This window comes from Schistocerca gregaria, chromosome 6, assembly GCF_023897955.1.
Source record: "Schistocerca gregaria isolate iqSchGreg1 chromosome 6, iqSchGreg1.2, whole genome shotgun sequence".
In the NCBI taxonomy this organism is placed as follows: domain Eukaryota; kingdom Metazoa; phylum Arthropoda; class Insecta; order Orthoptera; family Acrididae; genus Schistocerca; species Schistocerca gregaria.
In genome coordinates this window covers 563926064-563941993 of record NC_064925.1, presented here as the reverse complement: position 1 = coordinate 563941993, position 15930 = coordinate 563926064, and the positions used below count along the sequence as shown (strand labels likewise).

General features: G+C 45.9%; 1 pseudogene; it reads right to left on the bottom strand.

Annotated features, from left to right (window-relative positions):
* LOC126279020 (odorant receptor Or1-like) overlaps positions 1-15930 on the bottom strand; it is a 143480-nt pseudogene that overhangs the window by 112353 nt on the left and 15197 nt on the right.

Sequence of the window (15930 nt, the reverse complement as noted above, 5' to 3'; positions counted from 1 at the left end):
ACCACTGGAGATATAGACATGTTACACAGTAAAACACTTTCTGTTAAACCTGCTACAAGAAACAGCTTCCTAAGCTATGCTGCGAAATTGTGCGGTTTTTTTTCAGTCATTTTTAACAGAAAACAGGTAAGATGTGTTTATGACAAACTTTAAAATTGTGCCTCTTCATAGATTAAAACCATGCAACACACTGTCATTAAAGCTACTATCCTCACAAATCCAGTGCCTGGGAAGGTCTCTCTCATACTCCGTATACTAATGATTCCAACTGATTTACCCATTGATATCAAGGTTCCGTTTGCAGTAACAACGAATAAGATCAGAGAGATGGAGATCAGAGGAGATGGACAGAAAAGTGGGAAAGAAATGGATATAAAGAAGGAGAAAGAAGATATGGACGGAGAGATGAGGGAGGAGGAGATAGTTAGACAGAGTGTGGGATAAGAGACACAAATACAAGGAAAGATCTGGCTGGATGAATCCCTTCTCGACCAATTGACTGAGTACTCACAGCCTAAACCACTGGAGATATAGACATGTTACACAGTAAAACACTTTCTGTTAAACGAGCAGATAGCGGGGGGGGGGGGGGGGTGGACAGAGATGATGGGGGGAGGAGGAGGAGTTGAAGAAAGGCGGGGAGGGGGGATTAGAAGAGGGATGGAGAGAAGAGGAGGAGGAGAATAGGATGTATATCCAATTCCCATACATATTTATAAAGTGCAAAGTATTACTGAGTTCGCTAGTACAGTATCATAAAATACGGCTGAGACACGGGAGCCGCACGAACGCTTGATTCGGGCCGCAGTTTGACGACCACTAGCTTAGTGGCGTTCTCTGGGTAATTTCGTCGTTCTGGAAGGTTCAACGAACCAACACAAGTGTGTATGTATCCTTGGGAACCGTGTCCACCCCTACATGCAATTTGTTTCTCCTCGGCACGATGGCATCTACCAGCAGGACAATGCAGTGTGTCACACAGTTCGTACAGTACGTGCGTGGTTCGGAGAGCACCAGGACCAGTTTATCCTACTCCTCTGTCCAAAAAACTCGCCCGATTTAATCCCGGTGCTCGTGCAATGGATCTGTAACGTCTCTTAGCAAAACACATATTATATGTGGTAAAGAAAGGAGAAAAGAATAATTTAACTGGATGATTGCAATTGCGTCGACAACGATTGTGTGAACTTTATGTAATAAAGAGCAAGCGTTATGTGTCATGTTTTGTTCTTGTATAGAATTATGTACCGATTTTTTAAAGGTAATATCTGTGTCGGCGAGTACTGAAACCGCCACAGACGATACTTATTAAATATCAAACAAAGATGAGTATATGTGACAACAAGTACAAATAGTAGTGACCGAACATTAATTTCTTTGTCGTCTTCTTGGAGTTACGTGAGTAGGAAGAGCCTGTGACGTTATATTGAACGCTTGCGTAGCATTCTTTCGTCACGATTCAGAGACGTACGCCATTAGGTACTGATTTGTAAAGGTGCGTAATAATTTAATCTGTCTAAATGTTTTGAATAGAGTTACTTAGTGAAAACTTTCATTATGATTTGTAATAAGCTTGCCTGGTATTTTATCCCATCCTTTTAAGACATTTTCAGCTATTTAAATATTATTCGTGGTGCAGAGTTCCGGTACGAACGAACGAGGAGCTGCCGCGGCGCATTCAAACTGCATTAAATGAAACCAATCATACCGCAAAGAAGCGGGCAGGTAATAGTGAACTAAAATTGTTTCTTTCAGCTTTCGGAATTGCAGGGCAGAGCAGCAGATTTTATGAGTTGATTTACGGGTGGACGCGGGCTCGCGATGATATATTATTGACAGTGCAAAAAGATAATTTACCTTCATAACATAAAAGAAATCTTGCTGTGCGTGGTTCTGGTCTGGCAAACATTATAGTAAAAACATCTTTTTCTCTGATAATAGTCTCATGTTCTTGTGTTAGTCGTGGTACTTATTGGTGTTTTACTGTTAACAAAAACCCAATACAAAATTTTGATGTTGAACAATCATTGCGTACTGTAACATCAGTATTGATAACGAAATAATTTTCATTATCCTTTTCAATAACTGTCAAGCAAGGAAGATACGTTGAACTTTATGGCGAGTTACAGTAACGAAAAAAATGTTCCTTTAATAAAAAGCCCGATCCAGAATAATAAGAACATAATATATTCTGTTTTGCTGAAAATTAATGATCCAAAGAAAGTCACAGAACAGCATCCCTGAAAAGTATTTCGGGGCTCTTTTCCTAGCAACATATTTTATCTCAGATATTAGTTGTTACGCGAGCAATAATAAAACAAAGCAGAGAGCCAGCGAAAGATCCTCACAAGAAACCTAGAGCAGGAACTGGAGTCGGCAGGACTCCACGTCGCTGTCGGTACCTTCCGGGATCTCACTGACCCTCTTCCTGCACGTCATACCTGCAAAAAGTGGCTTTCTGGGTTCTGACAGGTGGTCATATTAACGTGACTGCACCTTGTAATATGTAGATTCAAAATGTGTAAGCAGCAAGATTCTGTCAATAACCACGGCTTGGTGAGAATTCGATTTCACTCAGTGGAGCCACTTATCCCACCTTCCCCTGTACCCAAAGACTACCGCTGGCGCTGAGCGCTCCACTAAGGGCGTTAGTGGCGCACCTTGAAGGTCCAGCTGACGCTAGCCACCAGTATGAAGATGACGGCGATGAGCTCCTCGTAGACGGCGGGCGTGTCGGCGCACAGCTTGGCTCCGGACAGGACGACGGCGGAGCCCATCACGAAGAGGGTGGGGGCGGCTACCGCCAGGCGCGCCGCTGCGCTTCCACCCCCGCCGCCCCCGCGCCATAGCCCCATCAGCTGCAGCGCCAGCGCGGTGGCGCCCAGCAAGTCCCCTTCCTCCTCCATAGCTGATCTGCGCGCCACAACACGGCAGATACACACAATTACAGGTCATTCTCAGAGCTGAATCATACCGAGCGAGCTACCTAATAAATATGCTGAGTAATATTTTGGAAAATGTGCTGATTGATAGATTAAAATGCCACAGGAACCTAACTGGATTAAATAATGCACAGCATGGGTTGAGAAAGAGTAAGTGTACAGAGGGCGCAATTAATAAGGCGAGAAATTAGTATGCACAGCAGATACAAAATGCTACGGTTGGAACTTTAATAGTGGCAACTATTTAATTACAGCTCGTACAAAATAGATACGTGTTGAAAAGTTTTACTGATCTTCAAAGTAGTCACCAGCATTGTATATAACCCGTTGCCAGCGACGTGGAAGTCGTAGGATTGTCTTAGCAGTACCAGCTGTGTTGACAGTTCGAGCGACGCGGTCTATTACCCGACGAATTTGCAGGAGTTCTGAAGCGAATGCCGTGAAGTGTTTCCTTCAGTTTAGAAATCGAGTTGAACTCACGAAGGCTTAAGTCAGGGGAGTGCAGTAGGTGGTATAGCACTTAGCAGCCCCATCACTCAAACAAATCAGTAACAACTTGCACTGTACGTGCTTGAGCATTGTCCTGCAAAATGATGGTCAGGTCCAGCAGAAAGTATCATCACTTCTGTCTCTATGCTGTTCTTTTTTGGAACACAACCTACCACCAGCTTGGAGACAGAAGAGATGACACTTTCTGCTGGACCTGACCATCATTTTGCAGGACAATGCTCAAGCACGTACAGTGCAAGATGTTACTGATTTCTTTGACTGGTGGGACTGCTAAGTGCTGTACCACCTACTGCACTCCCCTGACTTAAGCCCTCGTGAGTTCAACTCGATTTATAAACTGAAGGAAACACTTCGCGGCATTCGCTTCAGAACTCCTGCAAATTCGTCTGGTAATAGACTGCGTCGCTCGAACTGTCAACACAGCTGGTACTGCTAAAGCTGTCCTACGACTTCCCACGTCTCTGGCAACGGATTATACACAATGCTGTTGACTACTTTCAAGGTCAGTAAAACTTTGCAACACGTATCTATTTTGTACGAGCTGTAAATAAACAAATGATAACTAAACAGAAACTCTTAGCTGTGTGTTCTTGATATACATCAATGGGGACAGCTGATAATGTGTGCCTCGACCGGGACTCGAACCCGCGACCTCCTGCCTACATGACAGGAGGATTTTTTTTCATTTTGTTCGTTGTTGATCGTTGTGTTTGGTCATTGCGGACGTCACACTGCATCTGTTCATATTCGTTGCTTATCCTTTCACTCAGTTTTTTTTTTTTTTTTTTTTTTTTTTTTTTTGTGTTACAGAGGCCAACCACTTCTCTGACCGAGCAGCTACCGTGCTGGCTGCCCATCTGAGCCACCGAGAGCACAGAGGATAGTGCGACTGCAGGGACTTATCCCTTGCACGCTCCCTGTGAGACTGACCTTCCCAACTGTCCACAACCTACATTCGTTGTGTTTCTAATAGATATTTACCCATTCACTCATTACTCGCGCCGGACTAAGCTGACGAGTCCCGCAAGAGTTTGGGCAAAGTGCGCGCATTCGCACAGAGGAAGGTCAATTGCCGGCAGCCTTTAACTACATGAAGATGGCATCTGTTCCCGAAAGATCCCGGGTTCGATCCCCGGTCGGGGCACACATTTTCATCTGTCCCCATTGATGTTTATCAACAACACATGTCGGCAATTAAGGGTTTCTATTTAATTATCATTCCATTCTAGAGAATCTGCACGGTCATCAATGGTATCTGTTCTTCCGGAAACAGATACCATCTCCGTATGTAAATAAAGAGTTGCCACTATTAATGTTCCAACCCTAGTACACTGTAAAACAAAAAGACGACGTGTTACGAAAGAATTATCTGAATGAGACGGAAATCGGTAGATGTGATGGTCATAAACAGACAAACAAATGACTACAATTTCAAAAAAAATAAAGAATGGATGATTTTTTCAAGCGAAACAGCCTCACAAATTAAGGAAGTCAATAACGCGTCAGTTCGCCTCTGTTCCTTACTCAAGCAGTTATTCAGCTTGGCAGTGATTGGTATAGTTGTTGGATGTCCACCTGAGGGATATCGTGCCACATTCTGTCCAACTGGCGCATTAGATCGTCAAAACCCCAAATGGTTGGGAGGCCCTGCCCAGCATGCTCCAAACTTCAGTTGGGGGGACATCCGGCGGCTTTGCTGGCCGAGATAGGGTTTGCCGACCACCAGGACAAGTAGTAGAAACTCTCACCGTGTGAAGGCGGGCATTAGCTCGGTGAAATGCAAGCCCAGAATGGCTTGCCAAGGAGGCCAATAAAACGGGTTGCAGAATACCGGCGACGTGCCGCTGTGCTTAAAGGTGCCGCGGATGACAACCAAAGGGGTGTTGCTATGAAAGGAAATGGCACCACACACCATTACTCCGGGTTGTTGGGCTGTGTGGCGGGTGGCAGACATTTTGGTAGCCCACCACTGATCGGGGTGTCACCGGACACGTTTTCGGCCTGCAGTGTCCTTGACAGGATTACAGTTGTCTTCAGTGATGAGTCTAGCTTCGAACTGAGCCCTGATGACCAGCGAAAACGTGTCTGGAGACGCACCAGATGGCGGTGGTATGCCATCCTGTCAACCAGCCATACGGCCTGACAACCAGGACTGATGTTCTCGGGTGCCATTACTTTTTATAGCAGGACCCCTCTGGTTGTCAGCCGCGGTACATCGACAATATTCTACGCCCCGTTTCGTTGCCCTCCTTGGCAAGCTATTTTGGGGTTATGTTTCAGCAAAATAATGCCCGTTCACACTCGATGACATTATCTGCTATCTGCTGCTTGCCTTCGTGCTTGCCAAACCCTACCTTGGCCAGCAAGGTCGCTGGATTTCACCCAACTGAAAACGTTTGGAACATTACGTGCAAAGCCATCCAACCAGTTCGGAGTTTTGACGATCTGACGAGCCAATTGCGCAGAATTTGGCGCGATGTTTCTCAGGAGGGCAACCATCAACTCAATCAATGCCAAGCCGAATAACTGCTTGCGTAAGTATCAGAGATGGACCAACCCGTTATTCACTTGCTCAATTTGTGAAGCTCTTTCTCTTGAATAAATCACTCAACTTATCTGAAATTGTGAAAATTTGTTTGTCTATAGATGAACGTGAACACTCACTGAACTGTCTGAGCAGTTTGGCGCCTGCTCGTTCAGGGCGCTCTTGTGACTGGCTGATTTTCTCCACCAAGGATCATCAGGAGTAACAGGAAGTTCCAATTAGTTTCCGAATATGATTCAGAGTTACTGAAATTATTTTTATTAAGTTTTCAGTGTAGGTAACGCCAGCAGTACAGCTGGAGATGTATAGATCTATATTGATACTCGAAAAGTAAATCCAAATAATGAAACACACGCTTCTTGACGCCAAGCCACGTAGGAGTACCCACGCCGTCTCTGTATGTTCCTGCACGATAAGACTTCAACTCCACCCAACGTTCTCACGCACTGAGACCATCTGTCGCCTTGCGCTACGGACACATCTAATGTTCCCATCTTCGTACTGGCTTGCAGCTACGTGAATCTCTTTGTACTGTACATTAAAGCGAAACAACAAAATATAATAACATGTAGGCACAGATGTGGCATGGACGCCGCAAAGACCCACATCAAGACTAACCAAATCTTCTAGGTAGGAACCAATATGGGTTCCGAAAACAACAGTCTTGCGAAACCACTCTGTTCGCGCACGAGGCCTAGCAGGCAGTAGATACAGGCACGCAGCTAGATTCCGTGTTCCTTCGTTTCCGGAAGGCGATACTGCTCCGCGCTGCCACGTAATGAACAAAATACAAGCGTATGGAATATCATTCTAACTGTATGACTGGACTGAAGAGCTCATAGGAAAGAGAACACAGCATGGCATTCTGGACGGAGAGAAGTCTTGAGACGTAAAAGTAACGCCGGGTGTCCCCCAGGGGTTTATTAACGGACCATTGCTTTTCAAATGGTTCAAGTGGCTCTGAGCAATATGGGACTTAACTTCTGAGGTCATCAGTCCCCAAGAACTTAGATCTACTTAAACCTAACTAACCTAAGGACATCACACACATCCATGCCCGAGGCAGGATTCGAACCTGCGACCGTAGCGGTCGCGCGGTTGCAGACTGTGCGCCTAGAACCGCTCGGCCACTCCGACCGGCTCATTGCTTTTCATGGTAAGTATAAATGACCTAATAGATAATGCCGTAAGTTCCTTGAGGCTTTTTGCTAATGATGCTGTTGTATACAGAGAATTTGCGACGGTAAAAAAAAACGTAGGGAAATGCAGGATGACGTACGGGCGATCGACGCTTGGTGCAGGTAGTGGCAATAGACACTCAACATAAACAAATTTAACATATTGCGAATATACATACAAAAAGACCCTTTACTAAATGATTCCAACATTGCAGAACTACTGGAAGCAGTAAGCTCCACAAAATACCTAGCAGCATGGGTCTGGAGAGATTTGAAATGGAACAACAGCACAAAATTAGTCGCCAGTAGGACAGATGCCAGACTGACATTTACTGGAAGAATCCTCACGAAATACAGTCCACCAACAAGACTCTCATTCTACCAATACTTGAATGGGATCCCTATCGGACAGGACAGATAGGGGAAATAGAGAAGATCCAGAGCTTTTCGTTATAAGTTCATTCATTAAGCACCAAAGCGTCACAGAGATGATCAACGAACTCCACTGGCAGACTCTGCAAGAGAGACGTTCTGCATGAAGTGTGATTAATTGTTGAATTTCCGAGAGCGTTCGTTCCTACAAGAGTCAAAAATAATATCGCTTCCTCCTTCGTACATCTCGCGAAAAGACCATGAAGATAAAATTAGAGAGATACAATGCCACACGGAGGCTTACCAGCAATCGTTCTTCCCGCGAACTATTCCCTCCTGGAAGAGGCCAGGGGAAAAGTGACAGTGGTAAGCAAGGTACCCTCTGCCACACACCGGAAGATGGTTTGCGCAGTATAGCTGTGGAATAGATAAGGATGTAGATTATGAGAGGATGCTCTCAGGACTCTGTTTATAGTCCCAAAGTCAGGGACGTTAACCTAGAATAACTTCTGGATACATTTCAAGTGTCAGGAATCGTTAGGAGTTGTAGCATATACTGACGACTAGTCACCATTAGTGCACGCCAACAGTGGAGATTCGCTAGAAAATAGTTCTGTCAAACTCGTTGATATCATGCATGTGTGGCGCTTGTAGGTGCTATTCAGGGTAGCACCAAAACAATCGACGCTAATCTTACTTAAAGGAAGACTTGCTAGGGACCCATTGATTCAAATTAACGATGCAATAATCCGAGGCCGTATAGACAGAGTGAACGGGTATGTACCTAGACGAATACTGGACACTCAATGCCCACATAAATATAAAGCAAGAAAATGTATAATGACTAACACGGGATAAAGGAGATTTCGTTCGCCCCTGAATGCAATCGCACTGCACCACGAGTCTACATTAACTGCATTTGTGGGCTAGGATGCCAGCGTTTTGGTGCACCAGTTACAGCAGATCAGACTTGCTGCTGCAGTGAGAAAGTACAGCTTGGAATGCCGTGGAGCCTTCAGCACCACATCTGTAGATGTTCTAACAGTATTAATGGACGTGTGCCCGTGGACCTACAAACAAGAAAAAGGACTTCCATATGTTGCCGCGCGAGATTAGCCGAGCGGTCTTGGGCGCTGCAGTCATGGACTGTGCGGCTGGTCCCGGCGGAGGTTGGAGTCCTCCCTCGGGCATGGGTGTGTGTGTTTGTGCTTAGGATAATTTAGGTTAAGTAGTGTGTAAGCTTAGGGACTGATAACCCTAGCAGTTAAGTCCCATAAGATTTCACACACATTTGAACAATTTGAACTTCCATCTGTTGATGGAGGAAACAGCGTAGGAAAAAAATTACGAAGCGTTTCAATTTCTTCCTGATGTAAACGAAAGGCTTTAGATAATACATTTTGAGCCAGGTACGGAACTGAATCAGTATCTTCCTGGACTTGGTACATTGTATTGTATGTACTGTATGTTAACCGGGCACCTAGAACGACAGAGAGGCTCCGTCCCCGCCGCAGCCGCAGTGGTCCACAACCCCACGACGACTACCGCAGTCCACTTCACCCCTCCCCAGCCCCACACCGAACCCAGGGTTATTGTGCGGTTCGGCCCCCGGTGGACCCCCCAAGACGATTTTAACCCCTATGTTTGCGTGGTAGAGTAATGGTGGTGTACGCGTACGTAGAGAACTTGTTTGCGCAGTAATCGCCGACATTGTGTAACTGAGGCGGAACAAGGGGAACCAGCCCGCGTTCGCCGAGGCAAATGGAAAACCGCCTAAAAACCATCCACAGACTGGCCGGTTCACCGCACCTCGACACAAATCCGCTGGGCGGATTCGTGCCGGGGACCAGGCGCTCCTTCCCGTCCGGAAAGCCGTGCGTTAGACCGCACGTCAATTTTTATTTTATTTTTTGTAATCTCATTTTGCTCGTTTTCGTTCGTTTCATCTGCTCGGTGCGGACGTCGCGAGACACCCGTTTATGTTCGTTATTGTTCGATTAACTCAGTCTTTTTGTTACAGAGGGCAGCTAACCCTCTGACCGAACACGCTGAGTTACCATGCCGGCATTAATCGGGCGGGCTGGACTTGGTACACACGATCCATACCTAAACAGATTTGATAAGAAGGCAACGACCAGCTGTTACTGTGGCAAAATCATCATTCCAGACTCTTGTCCTATGAGAATGTCCCCCAGCTGAAGCTGTAGAGAGGTCTCCTAGGCAGGCTCAAAAGTAAGAGATAAAATTGTTTACAGCATAACTAGAGTAAAGGAGGTGTTTGATCTTTTAACTGATACTGTTTCAGAGAAAGGAAGAAGCAACTATAACATCTGACTGAGTTTGAAAGGAGCTTGCTATGCATCTCCAAATGGCAGGCTGGTCGAATAGTGCAACATCGAGATCTGTGACGTATTCGTATTGAAATGTGACATATGTGCCGATGTTTGCCTGCATGAGAACACAACAGCAGGCATACTCATCGTCAAGGTTCCGGACGATCAAGTGTGTGTGTGTGTGTGTGTGTGTGTGTGTGTGAATTGCTAAGGGACCAAACTGATAAGGTCATCGGTCCCTAGACCTACACACTAATTAAACTAACTTATGCTAACAACAACACACATACACACCGATGCCCGAGGGAGGACTCGAACCTCCGACAGGTTGAGCCGCGCAGTCCGTGACATGGCGCCTCAAACCACACGGCCACTCCGTGCGGCCGATCACGTCTGAGCATCATAAGGTGGGATCGTCGTGTCGCGCACAAAACACCTTCATATCTGCGCCTGCCATCTGAGAACGAGTAATGGAATCGCTGCAATATCATGCGTCATCTTGCACCATTGTTCGGAGACTAGAAACAGCCGGGCTGGGGAACTACCATTCCACACGTAGCCAACGCTCTAACACAAACGGCTCAGTTGAGTTTGGAGTGGTGGCGTGACGCTGCAGCATTGACTGCTTACGACAGGCATCGCATTGTTTACAGTGATGAGTAACAGTTTTGTACTACCCCAGATGCCATCATCGGCGAGTTTGTAGGCGGCCTTGAGAGAGGTCACATTATTCCAGTGTTTTGGAGAGGCACGCCGGTGTTACTTCTAAAGTGTTGTGCTGAGCCATATGGGAGCCATCAGGGAGTGACTGATGGAACTCTGGGCGTCACAACGCTACGTCAGGGACATCCAGCATCCTAATGTGTGAAATCTCACTTGGCAGTCTCGTGCTGACATTTTTCGAGAGGACAATGCTCGTCCACAAATAGCAAGTGCCTCTATGAATTGTCTGCCTGCTGCTGACGTACTCCTGTGGCCAGTAAGATCCCTAGATCGAAGTTTCTTTATTTCGAAGTTACTGCTTTTGGGCAATGTCGATCATTTTCTGATCTGTTAAACAACAAATGAATTACAGTTATGTTCTAATCCTATGTTTACAAAGTTTAAAATCTTCTGTTTTAGTTGCAACAAGAAGTTGTACAAAATATCATATGTTATTATTACAATGTCTGCTCTTGTAGGTATGAATGCATGTCTGAAGGAGAAGACGTTGGCGACGATCTGTAGCTGTAATAATACTACGAAAGTTCGTCGCAATCGCAATACTTTTTTTTTTGCGCCAGCTGTATTAGGTAAGCAAATCATAAATATTGGTTAGACACGGAAAGTTGTGTTGGAGCGAAGCTCGAGACCGTTTATCGTGAGCGGCCGCCTTAACCATCTTTTATTAATTTAAATTATTTTTATTTGGACCGAAACTCGAACTCTGGATCTTTATGTTTTGGGGCAAGTGCTCTACCAACTTTTTTTTTAGTGAACAAACTAACAGTAGAAATATATACAAAATGCAACAGTTCTTCAAGATACAAATTGAAAACATATACAAATGATTTATAGTTAAACAAAAATATTAGATAAACTTTAAATAGACAAAATGAGATGCATGAGAACGTTGATGAAAGTGTTGCATCATGGGAAGGGTAAGCATGGCACACTCCAGCTTCGTGGGGGGGGGGGGGGGGGGGGGGTTTCAAGGAAAACGTTGCATCGATAACCGGCAAAAGTTTTTCGGTAAGATGGTTTTCGGGTGAGGGTGCAATGCGCGTTCACTTTGTACCAGAAGTCGAGGACTGTATACGGACCACTCTGAAAGTGGTATTCTAAAGCCTGTCCTTGAAACCAGATGAGTGTATGGTGCTTAGGAAGAGGATACTGACCTCGGGCATGGATGTGTGTGATGTCCTTAGGTTAGTAGTTCTAAGTTCTAGGGGACTGGTTACCGTTGTTGGCGGGGCACGGAGGTAAAAGCCCACGATTCGTTGGATGAGGAGCCATACGTTTCGTTTCAGGGGGCACGTAAGACGGTGTTTATCGGTGTCTTCGAGCTGACAGTCAGGGCAGAGTGGGGAGGTGGCCAGTCCTATGCGATAAAGTCGACTATTAGTCGGTAATTTGCCGTAGACTAAAACATACCAGAGTGCAGACACAGTCGCCGGTAAAAAGAGTGCATGCACACTCCCCCAAACCGTTCGCCAGTTAATGTCAGGGTGCTGTAGCACCATGGGGTCGTTTGTACGGGAAGGGCAGGTAACTCGAAGGTCGGTCCGAACGTAGCTGAGTTCTATGAAACAATTGGCGACATCGTTCAATAATGGAGAAATAGGTGCCACAATGATCGGTGGATCGAGAGAAGGTGGTCGGAGGATATCTAAGAGACGGCGTGTTAAGGACGGGACCGGCCCCCGCCAGTGTCGCAGCAGAGTGTGGACAAAGAGCGCAGAGTATCGTGCCCGCACGTTGAGTCCGAGGCCACCTTTTTCAGGAGACAGTGTTAGAATGTTGTAGCGGACTCTGAAAAGTGCCCCTGCTGTCACGAAATATCCAAAGGCTGATTGGATGCGCGGCCAAGGAGTAACGGCATTGGGAGTATCTGGGCGACGTTGGAGTTGTTTTAAGTTACGGTGCACTTGACTGCGAACATGGTGCCGAATCGAGTGCAAAAGCCGCCGGTAAGAGAGGGCCACTGTGCGGTGTGTGGAGCTCGTAAATTCGATACCCAAGTAACGAGGGGTGGTACTGACTGGGAGTGGGGTCGGCTCCATAACCGGGAGGCCGCGTCCAGTGTGCATCATAGTCGATTTGCGGACATTAAGAACGCTACCCGAAAGACGTCCGTACTGATGGATCCATTGGATGGCGTCATTGTGTTCCGTGGAGGAGCAGGTGAGAAAGAGGAGGCCGTTCGCATAAGCCCTGTAGTGAAAGGTGTAGTCACATAAAGTGAGACCCTGCAGTCTAGAAGTAAGACCAGTGATGAGGAGTTCAAGTGCAATGGCATCTAGTAAAGTAGACACAGGGCATCCTTGACGTACAGAGCGGCGTACAGGCATCGGACCTACAAGCCTCCCATTGACTTGTGCCATCGAGACCACGGGAATTAGTAACCGGCGAATGGCATCGACAAAGAGTAATGCGAACCCCATACGTGTCGCCACCGTGAGGAGGTATGGGTGGCGAACGCGATCAAAGGCACTCGTGAAATCGACGGATACCAGTGCTGCACGACGGACACGAACTGCCGCCAGCGCGATGAGGTCACGGCATTCTCTTAGGGCTGTTTGTAAGGTGGCCGCAAAACCGCGTGTGTCATCCTGCATCCTAATGTGTGAAATCTCACATTTTTCAAGAGGACAATGCTCGTCCACATATGGCACGTGCCTGTATGAATTGTGTGCCTGCTTTGATGTACTCCTGTGGCCAGCAAGATCCCTAGATCGAGGTTTTTTTATTCCGAAGTTGCTGGTTTTGGGCAACGTCAATCATTTTCTGATCTGTTAAACAACAAATCAATTACAGTTAAGTTCTAATCCTTTGTTTACAAAGTTTAAAATCTTCTGTTCTAATTACAATAAGAAGTTGTACAAAATACCACATGTTATTATTACAATGTTTGCTTCTTTAGGTATGAATGTATGTCTGAAGGAGCAGACGTTGGCGACGATCTGTAGCTGTAATAACATTACGAAAGTTCGTCACAATCGCGATTTTTTTTTTACGTCAACTGTATTAGGCAAGCAAATCATAAATATTGGTTAGATACGAAAAGTTGTGCAGGAGAGACACTCGAAACCGTTTATCGCGAGCCGCCGCCATAACCATCTCAGCAACAACTTCACGCTCTTAGAACCAATCCAGGTCTGCATATGTCACAGTGTCTACGCGCCCCTCCTCCTTCATTGCTCGCAGCTTAACTGATTTCCCGCAACAGGGTTATTAAGACAGACGTGTTCAGCGTTAGTAATATCGTCGTTTTGCCGGTCTGCTCCTTTAGGCATGGGTGCATGGAAGCAGACATGCATGCATGGAAGCGTGTACAGATATCCGAGGTGGTTGAAGCAATCGCTCACGATAAGGGGGAAATCCGGGCTCGGGTCTCCGTCAGGCACAAATTTTCACGTGGCACCAGTAGGTATGATTTCTGTCGTGTGCCCATACAACCGTCTCCATCTCCATCATCATTACCCTCGATAGCAGAAAACGGCGCGCTGTGTTCGAGGAGCGGTCGCTGCCGCCGCTGTAATGTTCCGACGCGTTCACGAAAATATGCGAACCACGTGGTCTGGCGTTCTGATTATCAGAAAGCGGGAAACTTCCCTGCCAGAGCCCTAAAGTCCCGGCAGATTTCAGTGTGGCGTGCATCCCTTCGCTGGGCTGGCCAAACCTATTTGACTAACAGGCACGACGGTGCATGCTGGACTTGTCAAACTCGAGATGGCTGAGTGAGAACGAGAAAGTTCACCCTTGTGACACACGATATGTCCAAGATGACATGCAGTTCCACTGACCGTATAGCTGCAAACTGCTTCAAGCTGTTATTGAACCACAAGGTACAGACCACAGGTCTCACCCACTAGGGAAATACCTTAAGTTCTCCAACAGGGGAGGACCAGAAGACGAAGTCCTCCAAGAATCACCACCACTTTCTTCCAAACCTCGGTACAGCAGCCCAATTAGCAAAACGAAACCGCCTCCACATTGCACAAACCAATCGAACTATCCTCTACTCATTGACTCTCCCCTCTCGACTGTTCTGTTCGCCTCGTAGCCATTACAGTCACAGCACTGGGTTTCCCACACTGGGGGAGTAAGCCTCTACTTTGCATATCCTCAGAGGAGCCAATCAGCAGTTCCAAGTCTCTCTTGTCTGGAAAACGAAGATGTTAGACTAGGGAAGCGTCATTCTCACAGAAATCATGTCCATGTTTTGGCAGTAAACATCTGCCTACATGGGACCACAGTCCTTCGTTTATGGAGTGATCTAATCTTTCTGGGGCCAACCATTTCCAGTTTCTTGAAGAAGACTGTTAAGCTTCCCAGAAGTTGTGCCCATGAAATTTGTGTTTTTGCTGCTTCTCACAGTTGATATGTCAAATATTTATGTCAAAGAAATTTGATGGTGTAATGGGGAACTGTCAAATCTCACCTGTCGTCAAATAAATATGAGCAAATCTAGAGCCTCGCTGTAGATTTGATCATAAAAGTCACTTGTCTTCTGTTCATTGCAATGTGAAATGTTACCACTTGGAGTGTTAGCATCACTGCAGCGTTCCGTCACTAGTAGGGTGTTTGTAAACATTGTTCCGAAGTTTGGTTCGTGTGTGCCATCAGCTGCAAAACTAATAGAAATGTATGAAGGTGATGAGGTGTTTAACAACGTGAGGCACCCTGAGTACAAAAACAGATTAAGAAGGCTGGAGAGCTACAAAAAAATTGCGGGTGTCATTAGCCGCCAGATACGGCCCGGGTGCATGGCTGACGACATTGTAAAGCGCCTCATTAGCTTCATACGTTTCTATTAATTTTGTAGTAGTGGGACACAAACTGTAATTATTACTTTGACCCCTAGTAAAAATAGTTGTTAATTCACATAAAGTGTATTGAACATTTCTTTTCTTTTCGATATTGTTCTTTTAGTGCTTTATAAATTGCTTCACACGTTTCAGGTATCATTTTAGTTAATGTGCACTGTGGTATTCGAGAGCTGTACTGTAAGCTAGAGTAACTCTCTCTCCTGTAGCAAGAAATCGGAGTGTTACTATGAGCCTGTCTGTTGCAGATATGGCAGTTCTTAAGTGAATATTTTGCTTTGTGATAAGACGAGACACTTCACTCAGAAAATACTGAAATGTGTGCTCACCCATTTTTAAGTAATTTATGTACGAATTGACGTTCTCCACTAGAAGCTCGCGTAACAAATTCTGTTGAATGCTTTTATCGTCTCGTCGTAAGAACCACTGCTTCACCCAGGTACGTTTCTTTTTCCTCCCACCGCTTCTCTTCCGCATGTCCACACAGTGCAATTGCGGTACATGCAACTGCTGCGCATAAAA